We start from the raw sequence: 16402 nt of genomic DNA on the forward strand, positions 1-16402 counted from the left end.
TTGAAGAGGAATGGACATCTCTAAAAATGGGCCATCACAGAAGTTAGGAGAGGAAACATAAGTACAAAGAAGGTAACTGCAAAGAAACCATGGGTAACAGAAAAAATACTTCAATTGATCGGTGAAAGGAGGAAGTACAAAAATGTCGTGGGAAACTCAGGAATAGAGAAATACAAGTTGCTGAGGAATGAAATAAATAGGAAGTGCAGGAAAGCTAGGATGAAATGGCCGCAGGAAAAATGTGAAGACATTGAAAAAGAAATTGTTGTCGGAAGGACAGATTCAGCAGACAGGCCAGTCAAAACAACCTTCAATGACATTAAAAGCAAGGGTGATAACATTTAGAGTGCAATGGGAATTCCACTATTAAATGCAGAGGAGAGAGTGGATAGGTGGAAAGAATACATTGAAAGCCTCTATGAGGGGGAAGATTTGTCTGATGTGATAGAAGAAGAAACAGGAGTTGATTTAGAAGAGATAGGGGATCCAATATTAGAATCAGAATATAAAAGAGCATTGGAGGACTTAATGTCAAATAAGGCAGAAGGGATAGATAACATTCTATCAGTTTCTAAAATCATTGGCAGAAGCGGCAACAAAATGACTATTCATGTTGGTGTGTAGAATGTATGAATGTGGTGACATACCATCTGACTTTCGGAAAAGCGTCATCCACACATTTCCAAAGATGGCAAGAGGTGACAAGTGTGAGAATTACTGCATAATCAGCTTCACAAGTTGTTTACAAGAATAATAAACAGAAAAATGGAAAAGAAAATTGAGGGTGTGCTAGATGATGATTGGTTTAGCTTTAGGAAAGGTAAAGGCACAAGAGAGGCAATTCTGATGTCATGGTTAATAATGGAAGCAAGACATGTTCATAGGATTTGTCGACCTGGAAAAAGTGTTTGACAATGTAAAATGGTGCAAGGTGTTCGAAACACTGAGAAAAGTAGGGGTAAGTTATAGGGAGAGATGGGTCATATACAGTACATACAACAGCCAAGAGGGACTAATAAGAGTGGATGACCATGAACAAAGTGCTCGTATTGAAAAGGGTGTAAGACAAGGATGTAGCCTTTTGCCCCTACTGTTCAATCTATACATCGAGGAAGCAATGATGGTAATAAAAGAAAAGTTCAGGAGTGGAATTAAAATGCAAGGTGAAAGGATATCAATGATACTATTCGCTGATGACATTGCTATCCTGAGTGAAAGTGAAGAAGAATTACTTGATCTGCTGAATGGAATGAACAGTCTAATGAGCACAGAGTATGAATTGAGTGTAAAATGAAGAAAGATAAAGGTAATGAGAACTAGTAGAAATGACAACAATGAGAAACTTAACATCTGGATTGATGGTCATGAAGTAGATGAAGTTAACGAATTCTGCTTCCTAGGCAGTAAAATAACCAATGACAGATGGAGAAAGCAGGACATCGAAAGCAGACTAGCAATGGCAGAAAAGGCATTCCTGGCCAAGAGAAGTCTACTAATATTAAATATTGACCTTAATTTGAGGAAGAAATTTCTGAGAATGTATGTCTGGAGTACAGCATTGTATGGTAGTGAAACATGGACTGTGGGAAAATCAGAACAGAAGAGAATTGAAGAATTTGAGATTTGGTGCTCCAGACGAATGTTATACATTAGGTGGACTGATTAGATAAGGAATGAGGAGGTTCTGTGCAGAATTTGAGAGGAAAAGATGAGGGAATGACTTCTATGATACCAGAGGGAGCTGTAGAGGAAGACAGAGATTGGAATACATCCAGCAAATGAGCAAATGATTGAGGACTTAGTTTGCTAGTGCTACTCTGAGATGGAGAGGTTAGCACAGGAGAGGAATTTGTAGTGGGCGACATCAAACCAGTCAGAAGACTGATCACCCCAAAACAAAATGTCACTTATGTATTTATGAGACATGTACAGAGCAAAAAACTTTCATTTGAAGTTATTATGGTCAAATTTGTGGGGACCCAATATTTTTCCAGAACTCAATGAGCAGGAAAAAAAACCACTGTAGTTTTGTAGTTTATGTGATTTGATGAAAAGAACATACATTTCCAAAAACTAAGAACATATTGCATTGCACCTGCTATCCTGTGTGGAATCCTTTCATTGTCAGTTCCTTGCAGTGTTGCATTCCGTATGAAAATATCACTGTGGATGAGCGACTGTTTCCATGCAAGGGTAGATACTCTTTCATTCAGTATACTGGCAATAAATCAGACAAATGGAATATACTTTGGGCTTGCAGTTGATATAAATTCCAGGTATCTGGCGAATGATTTTCCTGAGCTACGCAAAGATGAGCAGTAACCTAGAGGCGTTCCTCTTGCAGACCATGTTGTAATATGTTTTATACAGTCCTTTGTTTCCACAGGAGGGAGTATTACATGTGGTAATTTTTCAGAACCAAATGTCTTGTAGAAACTTTGAAATGCTTGAGTAGAAGCATTTTAGGCACAGTGAGGAAATCTAGAAGGGAAATCTCTCAATTGGCAAAATCTGCTGTAGCACCTTTGCACATAACTATAGTTATAGTCAAGTGAAATGACTGCTATTAGGGGAAAAAAGAACAAAAATGTGCTTCTTTTGAATTAAAGGCATGACATAGTTACTATTATTGAATGACATCCTAAAAGGCTGCCGGAATCAAGGGTGTACAACAGCACCAACAAGCACGGGACCGACATCATCGACCAAATGGCCATACTTTTTTTTTGTTCTGTGTATTGGATGTATTGGACTCGGCAGCTATTAATGCAGGGGTACTCTATAAGGAAGCAACAGGTGGAAAAATAAGCAGACATCAGTTTATATACAAGTTGGCAGAAGAGTTGCCTTCAGCATATAAGGCCACAAGGGTACTAAATACACTACCTAATACAGGACTGCAATGTAGTGAGATTCACAAGGCTTGTAAAATTGGAGGATATATAGGGAAGAATAGAAGCAAGCACTTATGTATGAAGTGCAACTAGAGTGTCTGTGGACTGTGCTTAGGCAACACTGAATACGCATGTGTCACGTGTTGTAATGCAGCAGGTGGCTTTGAATGCATGAAATTAGGGTCATAAATGTTTACTGTACTATATATTGTGCTATTCAAAATTTTATTTTGATACATATTTTTGCTAGGCAAAGTTATCCATTATGTATTTTGTTATCATATGTATTTGGAGTAATTATTAGATACAAAATGTTCAGTTTACCATATAATTCTTCAGCAAAAAGTAAAACTGTTTACTGATAAACCATATAAATAAGATGAAAAATTGCTATATATCAAAATTAATTTACTATTTTAAAAAAGGTAGATAATATTGCACCCATCAGAATGACGGTTGGTCCTTATAGGTTAGACCGTATCACCCAGTTCTAGTGTTAAGAGATTTCACACAAAAAATTCAGAGGCATTACTTTTCAGCATCCCCTCATATTTTGTGTCTCTAATTAAGCATAAATCTGTTTCTATAGGAATGCAGAAATCATTTCTTTGAGTGCTGTCATAATGCATCAACTACACACCAGCCAGTACAGTGCCATGAAGTGTCATCAAGAAGGCGTTGACCCATGCACCAATGGAAATAGCACCACATCTCCAGCAAGACAGAGTTCAGCAGCACCTGTCAATGCTGACTTAACCAGCCGCCCATAGCTGGTTGGGCCCAAGTTCGGTCACAGACTTCCAGAGCATCAGTAGTGAGTAATAGTGAGATGATACTTAGCCTGCATTCTGCAGATAGTAGTAGTGTACAAATGTAATTGGATGTAGAAGGCCCAAGATGCACCTCAAGCCACCTCATTACCAAAAGTTAATTATGTTTCTTTCCTTTTAGAAATAAAGTATCCTATTAATTAGAAAGCTTAATGTACAGGTCATTTTGGATTTCTGCTACCAGCCATCACAACTTTTCTCCTTCCTTGTTTGTGTTAGTGCTGACTCCCACAGTAGCTGACACAGTATCTGGTGCCACAGATTACAGAACAAACAGTGCCTTTGTTCTTTACTGCTCCGTCACAGCATGTCACAAATATTTCTCTCTTTTCTTTCAAAGGAGAACTGTTACTAATTGTGTTCTTTTTTGTGGACTAGCCATGATACTTCCACTTTTTGTATCTTTACATTGCTAATTATTTTGTTGTCGTGCTCCTCTAATTAAAATGGCCCCCAACTCACCTCCTAGACCAACTGCGCCTGTACCTCAGATTGCTGCAGGCTTTGATATAATTCAGTTTACTCAGTTTCAGAACTACCAAATGTCACAGTTGATGACAGAAGTCCAGCAGCTCATTAATACACAAGCCATTGCTGCACCATCTGCACTACAACAGCCAGCTACATCCACATCACCACCTACATGGATTCCACTGTTCTGAGCTTTTAATGAACAACAAAAAGAATGGAATGAGTGGTATGTTCAGTTCAATGCTCATTGTTGTGCACATCAAATGCAAGATACTATGAAATTTTCTTATTTCGTGTCGAAGGCCAGCACAGGAGTTTACTGCCTTGCTCAGAAGTTATTCCTGGCTAGTAGGCCAGAGTTGCTAGTTTTTGAAGATTTGGTTTCACCTCTCACTAAGTATTATGAGGTTCAGGTTCAGGTTGCTGCAGCTCATTACAAGTTCTTTTGATTGCAGGAAAAGACAGAACAGAAATACTGTCAGTGGGCCACTGAACTTCAGGGTTTGACATGACGGTGTTGTTTCCATTGCAGCTGTGGTCAGTGCTATAGTGATGCAATGATTCATGATGCAATTATGTACAATGTGCCAGACAGTAGGATTCATTAACAAATTCTGGCCCTACTTTGAAACAAGTTGTACAATTTATTGAACATTGGGACTCTTGTGATAGTACCTTGGAAAACTTTGAGATAGCTTCCATTTGCTGTGTAATGCAAGAGACAAACAGGTATGGCCTTTCAGCTGACCACTGTGTGCAAACAGGCCACTGTGCCATGAATAGAGTAAACAAGTGTCAGTGCATCTGTCTGCTGTGAAATGATGCCTCTTTAGCTTTCCCATGCATAAATGACAAAATTGCCCTTCTCGGAATACAACTTGCCTTGCTTCTGGAAAGCCAGGTCATGTACAGTCTGTGTGCTTGGAACAAAAAAAGAACATTCACTCTTGTAAGTGTGGAGCATCTTCTCACCCAGTGAATATAATTTTTCCAAAACCAGCTAGTCGTACTATGAGGGTCACTCCAAAAGAAATGCACACTATTTTTTTTAAATCCATCTTTTATTCTACATGTTTGAAAGTTGTACAGTGTGTAGATACATCCTTTAGGAACAATATTTTCATTTCTCCACATAATTTCCATCCCTCTCAACTGCCTTATGCCATCTTGGAACCAGCGCCTGTATACCCGCACGGTAAAATTCTGGACCAACCTGTTGGAGCCACTGTTTGGCAGCATGCACAAGGGAGTCATCATCTTCAAACCTTGTTCCACGAAGAAAGTCTTTCAGTTTCCCAAAGAGATGATAGTCACATGGAGCCAGGTCAGGACTGTAATGCGGGTGTTTCAGTGTTGTCCATCTGACTTTTGTGACCGCTTCCATGGTTTTTTGATTGACATGTGGCCGTGCATTGTTGTGAAACAGCAAAACATCCTGCTTTTGCCGATATGGTCAAACCCGACTCAGTCGAGCTTGAAATTTCTTCAGTGTCTTCACATATGCATCAGAATTTATGGTGGTTCCACTTGGTATGATGTCCACAAGCAAGAGTCCTTCGGAACTGAAAAACACCGTAGCCATAACTTTTCCAGCAGAAGGTATGGTTTTGAATTTTTTTTTCTTGAGTGAATTTGCATGATGCCACTCCATTGATTGCCTCTTCGTCTCTGGTGAAAAATGATGGAGCCATGTTTCATCATGTCACAATTCTTCCAAGAAATTCATCTCCACCATTCCTGTACTGTTCCAAAAGTTCACTTCATACCGTTTTTCTTGTCTCTTTGTGAGCCATCCTGGGAACCCACTTGGCACAAACCTTTTTTAATGCCAGCACTTTCAGTATTCTGCTAACACTTCCTTCCCCTATCCCAACGTAGCGTGACAATTCGTTCACTGTGATGCATCTGTCAGCAGTCACCAATTTGTTAACTCTCTGCACATTGTCTGGAGTGTGTACAGTACGAGGCCTGCCGCTGCGAGGACAATCCTCAATATTGCCGTGCCCAGTTTTATCATGTAACCTTCTTGCTCACCAACTAACTGTACTGCAACGGACAGCAGCAATTCCATACACCTTTTTCAACCTCTTGTGGATGTTTCCCTCTGTCTCGTTTTCACAGCACAGGAATTCTATGACAGCACGTTGCTTCTGACGAACGTCAAGTGTAGCAGCCATCTTGAAGACATGCTGTGATGGCGCCACTCATGGGAACAGGTTGAACTAAGTTTGAAAATAAGCAGGAAGGATGTATCTACACACTGTAAAACTTTCACACATGCAGAATGAAAACTGTATTTTTACAAAAATAGTGTGCATTTCTTTTGGAGTGGCCCTCGTAGTAATGACCAAATTCAGGATGTGCCTTCACCTCAACTAAGTGCTGTGCAATGACAGTCTAACAAACTGTTTGTGAACTTAGTCATTGCCGGATGCTTCAGTTAGACACTGGCACTTCCATTTCATTGCTTTATAGTGCCACTTGTGAACAGCTGGGCTCACCACAGTCAACAAAATCTTGCACGCAAGTTACTGCATATAATGGTCTGAACATTCCAGTGCTTGGTACATGTAGTTTGTCTGACAGATTCCAGTCTCAAACCAGAACAGTGTTCATGAGGCTGTGAAAATATTTTTGGGTTAGATTCTTTTGATTTGTTTGGTCTCCCTAATCAGGACAGTGTACTTTCTGTTTCTGCTTTCAATGCACAATTGATTGTGGAATTTCCTGATTTATTTTCTGAAGGACTTGGCAGAGCAAATAATTTTATGGCACACGTTGAAGTGAAGGACAATGCGCAACCTAAGTTTTTTTGGGCACATCCCATCCCTTATGCAGTTAGAGACAAAGTTGCAAGTGAACTTAAAGAATGGCAAGACAGTTGTGGTATTGCTCATATCCAGGCTGCCTCACCCTGAGGAATTAATGGATAGGCTTGGTGCAAGCCACTATTTTTCAAAAATTGACTTACGTGGCATATTTGCAAATTCCGCTCTCAGAAAGTGTTGGTGGTCAACACACATTTAGGGTTGTTCAAATTTTTGTGCTTACCCTTTGGCAGCAGTTTCACATCTGCCATATTCCAAAGCTACCAAGAACAGTTCATGCAAAAGTTCCATTCTATTCAAATTACTTGGATGATATTGTAGTGTCAGAATATAAACTGGAGGAACATATTAATAACCTTCGTACACTTTTTCAAGTCTTTTCAGCGGCAGGTTTGAAGTGTTGCCTGGACAAATGTGCCTTTTTTTGGGACTGAAATTCAGTACTTAGTCCATGTTTTTAATAGCCAAGGTATTCATCCCCTTCAATCACACTTGCTGGCCACCTGGGACCACCCTGCCCCATGGAACATGATGGAATTACAGTTAGTTCTGGCAAAGTTGACATATTATATACAGTTTGTACCCAAAACAGTCCAGATTGTGGCTCTATTGTATCGTTTTCACTGGAAGAATGTGCCTTTTGTCTGGGCCAAAGACTGTTACGATGCATTCCAGAAACTTAAAAATGCCTTGTTCAATGATGGGTGCCATGTTTATATCAATCCTACTAAGCCTCTGGGTTTGACAGTGGATGCTTCTAAATACAGAATCAGAACTGTGCTCTCACACCAATTTGGTTTACAGGACAGGTTGACTGATTTTGCTTTCGAGATATTGACCATGACTCAGTGTAACTATTCCCAAACTGAGAAGGAAGTGCTTGCTATTATCTACGGTATGACAAAGTTTCCCATTATCTGTTTTGTCAGAAGTTTTACCTAGTGATGGACTGTAAGCCACTTCAGTCTGTTTCATCCATCCAAACCTGTTCAACCATGGATGGCTCAGAAGCTGCAACATTGGACTTTGATACTGTCACAGTATCAGTATGAAAAGTTTTACCAGTCCATGTCGAAGCACGCAAATTCTGATGCCCTTTCTTACCTTCCTGTTTGTCCTGATTCTGAATTTGGTGCTACTACCACATCTTGTTGTCTGATATATGTGCAAGACACTGAAATTCTACAGACTTTTCCACTGCTCTATAGGGAAATTGTGCAGGTCACAGAAGCAGTTCTTGAACTGAACCTTTGGTTGCACTACATCCATACTGCTCGCCCTCATTCAGTGAAAAACATTCAGAATTCTTTTGTGTGCTGATATTTTGCTCATCGGCATAGACTTTCCATCCAGCATGGTGTGATTTTAAAGCAAAATGACTCTGGACGTTCACAAGTGCTTATTCCTAAAGTGTTGTAAAAAGATATGTTGTGATTGCTCCAACAAGGACATTAGGGAATTGTATGCATGAAACAGTTAATGCATTGGCACTGTACTTGGCCGGAGGCTCACACTGAACAGATGAGGTCACAGTGTCATGCTTGTGCTGAAAATCTATCTGCCTCACCACAAACATTTTCATCTTGGCCAGTCTCAATCGCTCTGTCAACAAGTGCATATTGACTTTACTGGTCCATTTCGTTGGCTTATTATTGTGCACTCTTTTAGCAAATATCCATTTGCAATGCCCGTGAACTACTGGATTTTTTTTTTTTTTTTTTTTTTTTTTTTTTTTTTTTTTTTTTTTGAAGTTAGTCTAAAGTATATGCTTACCAGTGCTCCATTTCATCCTCAGTTGAACAGAAACACTGAATGATTTGTGCATGCATTCATTCAAGCAATGGATGAACAAACTACGTGCCTCCTACTCACGCACTCACGGGCACAAGCACTGCTGCTCTTCCCCTCAATGGGCAGCTCCCAGCCCTGCAATGGTACATCACCAGTGCAGCTTCTACATGGCCGGCACCACCGCATGCTGCTCCAATAGCTGCATCCACCACAGCGCACAGTGTGTCACATGCTCTGCAAGTATCATTTTGCACATATGGTCCTATCCATTTCAGAGTTTTTTGTCATACCAGGTGCTGGGAGAGTGGAATGATTCTTCAAAATTTGGGAACTTGCATGTATTTTCAAGGTCCTGATGGGTCGCTGCACTGCCATCAGAATCAGATTTGTGCTTGTCAATTGCAAGATTTTTCCACAGGCTTTCTGCCCGCAGGTTCGCATCCTATTGGGGTCATGTGGCTGGTATGGCTGCCTCAGCACCACCTACAGAACCAATGGAGCTGGACCCATCACTCTTGCTGCTGCAGCAGTTCAACTTAGCTCTGTTGTCATCACCACCCTCTCTGTTTTTCATCAGACAGGCTCAGGAAGAGGGTGAGTACCCTTTCGGGTTTTTTTGTGATCATCGTTCCCTTTGGAGTGCAGGATGGATGTCGGAGCTTGGCTGGGTGTTTGGTGTTAGTTCCAGTTGCAGCTCCCAGCTCATCATGCCACCCAATTTCCCACCACCCCTCTCTCCCGTTGTCATAAGATGGCTCCGTACATGACAACAGTGTGATACTTGTTGGGGGGGGGGGGGGAGGGGAGTATTGTGCAATCATGAAGCACTGAATGAACACTGACCAGTACAGTGCCACAAAATGGCATCAAGAAGGTGCCGACCCACGCACCAAAAGAAAAAGCGGGCAGCACCACACCTCCAGGAAGACAGAGTTCAGCACCCCCTGTCAACATTGACTTAACCAGCCATTGCCATTGCCATTGCCATTGCTGGTTAGTCCCAAGTTCAGTCACAGACTTCAAGAGCATCAGTACTGAGTAGTAGGAACATGATACTTAGCCTGCATTCTGCGAGTAGTAGTAGTGTACGAACATAATTGCATTTAGGAGGCACAAGATGCACCTCAAGCAACCTCACAACAAGAAGTTAATTATGTTTCTTGTCTTTTAGAAATAAAGTGTCCTGGTAATTAGAAAGTCTAATGTACAGGTAATTTTGGATTCCTGCCACTGGCTGTTGCAAATTCTCTCCTTCCTCACTTGTGTTGGTGCTGAATTGCACAGTAGCCAACACAACTCTTTGCTCTAAAGATTTTTATATCAGCTGTAATCCACCTTTTGTTTCCAAATGGTTTTAATCTATGCTGCTTAATTGGGAAGACTTTGTTGAAATAAACTTTGTGTGGAAGTTATTGAACATTCTATTGACATCTCTTTTCTTGGACTTTACATCCCATGTTTCTCTGCTTAGTAGATAGCAGAAATTTAATGATCTTACATCAGTAGCATTATCAGATGCTAAGTTTGTTTTGTTAGCAGAGTATATAAACATTGTGATAAACCAGCAAATTGAGTGGAGTTTCAGAAAGAGCTGTTAATCAAATTTTCTTGGTTTATAATATGCACATCAAAAAATGTTTTGCATCACCTCCATTCCGAGAGATCTGGAACCTGTACAGGAAACTGGAATAGGGATTAACATCATTTCTGCCATTTTATTGCTCATGAAAACCACACATTGCATGTTGTACCACTATACAGCAAGACCCTGAGAGGTGGTGGTCCAGATTGCTGTACACACCAGTACCTCTAATACCCAGTAGTATGTCCTCTTGCATTCATGCATGCCTGTATCCACAAGTTCATCAAGGCACTGTTGGTCCAGATTGTCCCACTCCTCAACAGCGATTCGGAGTAGATCCCTCAGAGTGGTTGGTGGGTCACGTCATCCATAAACAGGCCTTTTCAATCTATCCCAAGCATGTTCAATAGGGTTCATGTCTGGAGAACATGCTGACCACTCTAGTCGAGCGATGTTGTTATCCTGAAGGAAGTCATTCACAAGATGTGCACCGTGGGGGTGCGAATTGTTGTCCATGAAGACGAATCTGATGATATGGTTGGAAGGGTGGGAAAGTGTGCTGAATCCCTACCTTAATGATAATCATGATCTGGTGATAGCAACTCTAGTAACAACCTTCCTTTTGTTCCTTGTGTTATTTGCAACAGCTATAATTTAATTTCTCAGTCACTTATACAAATAAACACCATTTTTGAAGATGGCTGTCTCTATCATGAGCTTTCGTGAATCGTTGTTACTTCCACATGAAATATGCCAATTGGTACGTCCTGATGTTAGACACAAACATTTCTCCTCAATATGCTCTGTAACAGGATGACAGTTTCTGCCATGTTTTTCAAACATGATGTCCCTAAACTGAGCATCCTCCTTGTCAGCAGCAGACTGTAGATTTTGTGGCTTTTGTTCTCTGTTTATGAAGCCTGTCAACTTTATTATTTTAACAAATATTGTGATACAAGTTTTATTTACTGTAGTTTTTTTACAAACATCAGTAATAAGCCTCACATCAGAACATGAATATCTTTTTAATGTGGTTTCATGAAAGACTTTTGCTTCCATGTTTTATTTACATCATCGGACATGATTGGAATGAAGAGGGGAACCCAAGTATGTGTGTGTGTGTGTGTCAGCACTCATCCACTGCCTTTGTGATTGTCATGAAGTCATTGGCTGAGTGCTAACACACACAAATATGTGTTTCCTTTTTCATTCCAACCATGTCCTATGGTGTAAATAAAACATGGAAGCAAAAGTCTTCCATGAAACCACATTAAAAAGATATTCATGTTCTAATGTGAGACATACTATTGACAATCATTATAAAATTACATTAAATAAAACTTGCAACACGATATTGATTAAATTGCTACAGTTGGCAGTCTTCATAAACAAAGATCATCATCATCATCATCATCATCATCAGTTATCTGCTATATTAGCAGGTCCTTTGCCTCTCCATTTTCTGCGATCCATTCCTTCCTACTTAAGGCTGCTGTATGTTGTACCGTCCATCATGTCATCCAGTATCTGGAATCTCTTCCTTCCTCGCTTCCTTTTCCCTTCTACATAACCTTCTAAAACTGTTTTTATCAGTCCGTCATTCTTTCTTAATATATGCCCAATCCAATTTCTTTTTCTTCTCTTTATTACATCTAGTAACTGTCTTTTCTCTCCCACTCTTCTCAGTACCTCTTCATTTTTTACTCTGTGCATCCAACTTATTCTTTCCATCTTCCGCCATGTCCAGATCTCAAAAGCCTCCAGCCTTTCTCTGTCTTTTTTCCTCATAGTCCATGTTTCAGCGCCATATAGAAGAACACTCCATACAAGATATTTTATGAGTCCCTTTCTGAGTTCTCTGTCCAGACCGCTGCAGAAGATTCTCCTTTTCTTATAAAACGCCTCTTTTGCCATTGCTATCCTTGTTTTAATTTCTGTGGTGCACTTCCAGTCGGTGTCTATCCTGCTTCCAAGATACTTAAAATTTTGCACCTGTTCTAGTGTTTCTCCATTCAGCACAATTTTTATTTCCTCATTTCCTCCTATTGCCAATACTTTTGTTTTATTTGTGTTAATTTTCATTCCATATTTTTTCTGTTAGTTGCAATGGTGTTCACCAAATCCTGTAATTCTTTTTCCCCTGTGGCTAGAAGGACCATGTCATCAGCAAATCTCAAGCACCCTACTCTTCTTCCTCCAATTTCTACTCCTTTGTCATCTAATGAGCATTGGTCAATCATATTTTCCAAGTACAGGTTGAAAAGAGTAGGTGATAAACAGCATCCTTGTCTTACTCCTTTCCCTAGTCTGATCCAGTTTGTACTTTCTCCTCTCACTTTAACTGAAACTTTTTGATTAAGGTATAATGAGTTTATAAGTCTTCTGGTTTTCCAGTCCACTCTCTTTTCCCTCATAATAGTCGCCAGCTTGTCCCAAACCACATTGTCAAATGCCTTTTCTAAATCAATGAAGCACATATATAGGTCTCTTCCTTTTTCAATAAACCTTTCTCCCAAGATTTGTAGGAGCCCTATTGCATCTCTGGTGCCCGTATTCCATCTAAAGCCAAACTGCTCCTCGCCGAGATTCTCCTCTATTACTTTTTCAAGTCTTTTATTAAATATTCTTAACATCACTTTGGCTGCATGTGAAATGAGGCTGATTGTCCTGTGCTCACTGCATTTCATGGTTCCTTGTTTTTTCGGTAATGGAATCATTACTGTTGTCAAAAAGTCCTCAGGCCATTCACCACTGTCATATATTTTATTACATAACCTCAATATTTCTCTTATTCCATTGTGGTTCAAGCATTTTAGTATTTCTCCCGGTATTGTATCTGTACCTACAAAGATCACTAGGCACAAAATCTACAGCTTGTTGTTTCCTATGCTTTCCTGTATTTTACACTTTCATGAATTTTACACTTTTTTTGAGTCAGACAGCTAAAAAGTGTAAAAGGGGTTGTTTTACTGTATATCTGTCTAGAGAGAGAATCACATATTTGCAGAGCACATTACATGACATAGAACAGTTGCGCTTGACGAGGAACCTATTCAACTAACAAGGTGAAAATATGAATCTGTCAATGACTGAATAGTGACATTCTTGCACATACACCAATCAGCCAGAATGCTATGACCACCTGCATAATAGCTGGTATGTCCACCTATGGCACAGATAACAGTGGCAATATGTCATGATATGAGACCTTAGTAGGTTGCTGGAGGGACTTGGCACCACAACTTCATACACAAGTCACCTAAATCCTGCAAATCCCAGGAAGGTGTGCAGTCACCTCCAAGATGTGTTCAGTCAGATTAAGATCTGTGAGTTGGTGGGTCAGCACATCAATTGGAACTCATCACTGGGTTCCTTGAACCACGTTAGCACACTCCTCTCCTTGTGACATGGCGTATTATCTTGTTGAAAAATGCCACTGCTGTCAGGAAATAAGATCTTTTTGAAGGGTGCACATGGTCTGCAACCAGTGTACAATACTCCTTGGCTGTAATGGCGCCTTGCATGACCTCCACTGGACCCATGAATGCCAACATTAATTTTCTCCAGAGCATAATGGAGCCACCACTAGCCTGTCTCCGTCCTGCAGTACAGGTGTCAAGGAGCTGTTCCCCTGCAAGATGACAGAGTCATGCTCTCCCATCCACATAGTGAATAAAGTATGAAGATTCGTCAAACCATGCAATGCTCTGCCACTGCACCAACATCCAGTGCCAATGGTCACGTGTCCATTTCAGTCGTAATTGCCGATGTTGTGGTGTTAACATTGCCATATGCATGGGTTATCAGGTGTGGAGGCCCGTCATTAGGAGTGTTTGTTGCACTGTGTGGTCAGCCATGCTTGAACTCTGCCCAGAATTAAAGTCTGATGTTAGTTTCATCACAGTTTGCTGCTTGTTCTGTTTTACCAGTGTGGCCAGCCTATGACATCTGACATCTGTAATGAGTGGCTGGCCAACTCCATGACGTCTGGACTTGATTTCACTTTGGTTTTGCCATGTGTTGAAGACATTCACCACAGCACTCCTTGAACACCTGACAAATCATGCTGTTTCTGAAATGCTCATGATGAGCATCAGAGCCATCACAGCCTGCCCTCGGTGAAATTCAGATAGATAGCGTGACTTCCCCATTCTACACATAGACAGCACACTCACTGATACTTCATGTACTGTGCATGTGTCTGACTAGCAGACATCCATCACTGGATGCTGCTGCCATCTGATGGGCTTATATCAGTAGTAGGATGGTGGTCATAATGTTTTTGTTGATCAGTATTTCACTCCTTTATAAAGTCACATAAAACAATTTGATAGAAACAAGCTCAAAACTCAGTCTATTATTGCTCATTGTGGCTAATAAAGTGGGCTACCAAAATGAACAGTGTGCTATGGAAAATGTGGTGTTCATCAGACAGACACACAGTAAACATCTGTTAAGCCTTTCAAATTCGAATGCACAATTTCTAATGAAATTATGAAAATCATCTGTCACCTACATCATTAAAATGTTTGGATATAGTGCCATATTGAATAAGGTATTAAATTCACTTGCAGTCTGCACCAATGACAAATGACTGTTCTATAGTATGAGTGAGAGGGCAGCAGCTATTTTGAAAGTTGTCTTCACTCATTCCATATCCCTGATGTTCTCCTTCTTGAAAGGATCGACAGAACACAGTAAATGAATGAATGAACAATGTATTTTGCTATCTGTTTAATCGAACAACAAATTAAAAACAGGAAGAGTTTGTATTTCATTGAGTTAGTGTTAGCTGAAAAGCTATTTACATTTTCGTGGGACTATTTGAGCAGTTGTATTGGTAATTGTTCTCAAATATGTTAAACTGTGTATTTTGTATGATGATTAAAATATATGCAAAGACATCACTACAACACATTTTATGAGTAATTGTTCTTGTGTATTAGTCTTTGAATAACAAAATGTTATGGAAACTAGATAACCATTTTCCATATGTCAACAAGGGAGTGAAATATAGAGCAATTACCATATGTAAGTATAATTCTGGACTTTCCATTGTTGGTTTAATAAAAGTAGTAATTTGTCTGATATTGCTATTAAGTACTCTTCAACAGCTTGTTAGAATTAATGTTTTGTTCTGGTCAATTTACAATGTTATTTTCCAGTCAGGGCCTTCCCCATTATAGCATGTGGTTGCTGTTATCTATTAGTGATTATTACATATATCTCTATATACCTGTAACTAATCAGAATTATATTTGAAATTAAAGTAAAATATGAATTTAAAACATTGTATGCATATGAGTTATCAGTTCTGAGTGCTTCAATTTATCTTCCGCTGTGTGACTGCAAGAAGCAGTCAGCAGTAGTCACTTGATGAGTCTTCCTTCAATATATTAGATGAATTTATGTTTGTTTTATTACCTCAGTCATAGCGACTAATGATGCTTGTCATTTAAATTACAGAAGTCTTGTTAAAATGGTGTCAGATGAAATTATGTATCTGTATAAGTATGGACCGCTACTCACCGAAATGAAGCGATGTTGAGTAGCAGACAGCTTGGTGTGCATGTTTGATTATTATCTCCCCAAAGAAGGCCTTGTGTGCATGTGTGCATTTGTGTGTGTTTGTTAGTTCTCTTAAGAAGGACCTTGTGTGGGAGCTTACATACTAATCTCTCTCTGTCTCTTGTGTGTGTGTGTGTGTGTGTGTGTGTGTGTGTGTGTGTGTGTGTGTGTGTGAGTATTTGTTTGTAACTTCTTTGGAAGAGGACTTTGCACGAAAGCTTAGCAGTTCATTGTCCTTTGGTATATATCTGTCTACTGCTCAGGCCTGCTAAACACTCGTTCTTTTACTATGAACACTTTTAGCATCTTTCATCAGTTGTCAGCGTCTTATGAAGATGTTACTGTCTTGTACAGCATACTATTTTGAACTCTGGGGTGGCATACAGACTCAATGTGCATTAACTTTAGTTTTTGGTGAGACAGTTTCTTTGGTTTATG

General features: G+C 39.9%; 1 protein-coding gene across 1 annotated transcript in view; it reads right to left on the reverse strand.

The window, feature by feature from the left end:
- LOC126100865 (hydroxyproline dehydrogenase-like) overlaps positions 1 to 16015 on the reverse strand; it is a 163707-nt gene extending 147692 nt beyond the window's left edge. The window contains exon 1 of the mRNA XM_049911532.1: positions 15926 to 16015. The gene's annotated coding sequence lies outside the window, so the exon portion shown is untranslated. The remainder of the gene's footprint in view (positions 1 to 15925) is intronic.
- Between the last annotated feature and the right edge of the window lie 387 nt (positions 16016 to 16402).

The sequence above is a fragment of the Schistocerca cancellata genome, chromosome 9, assembly GCF_023864275.1.
Source record: "Schistocerca cancellata isolate TAMUIC-IGC-003103 chromosome 9, iqSchCanc2.1, whole genome shotgun sequence".
NCBI classification, from domain to species: Eukaryota; Metazoa; Arthropoda; class Insecta; order Orthoptera; family Acrididae; genus Schistocerca; species Schistocerca cancellata.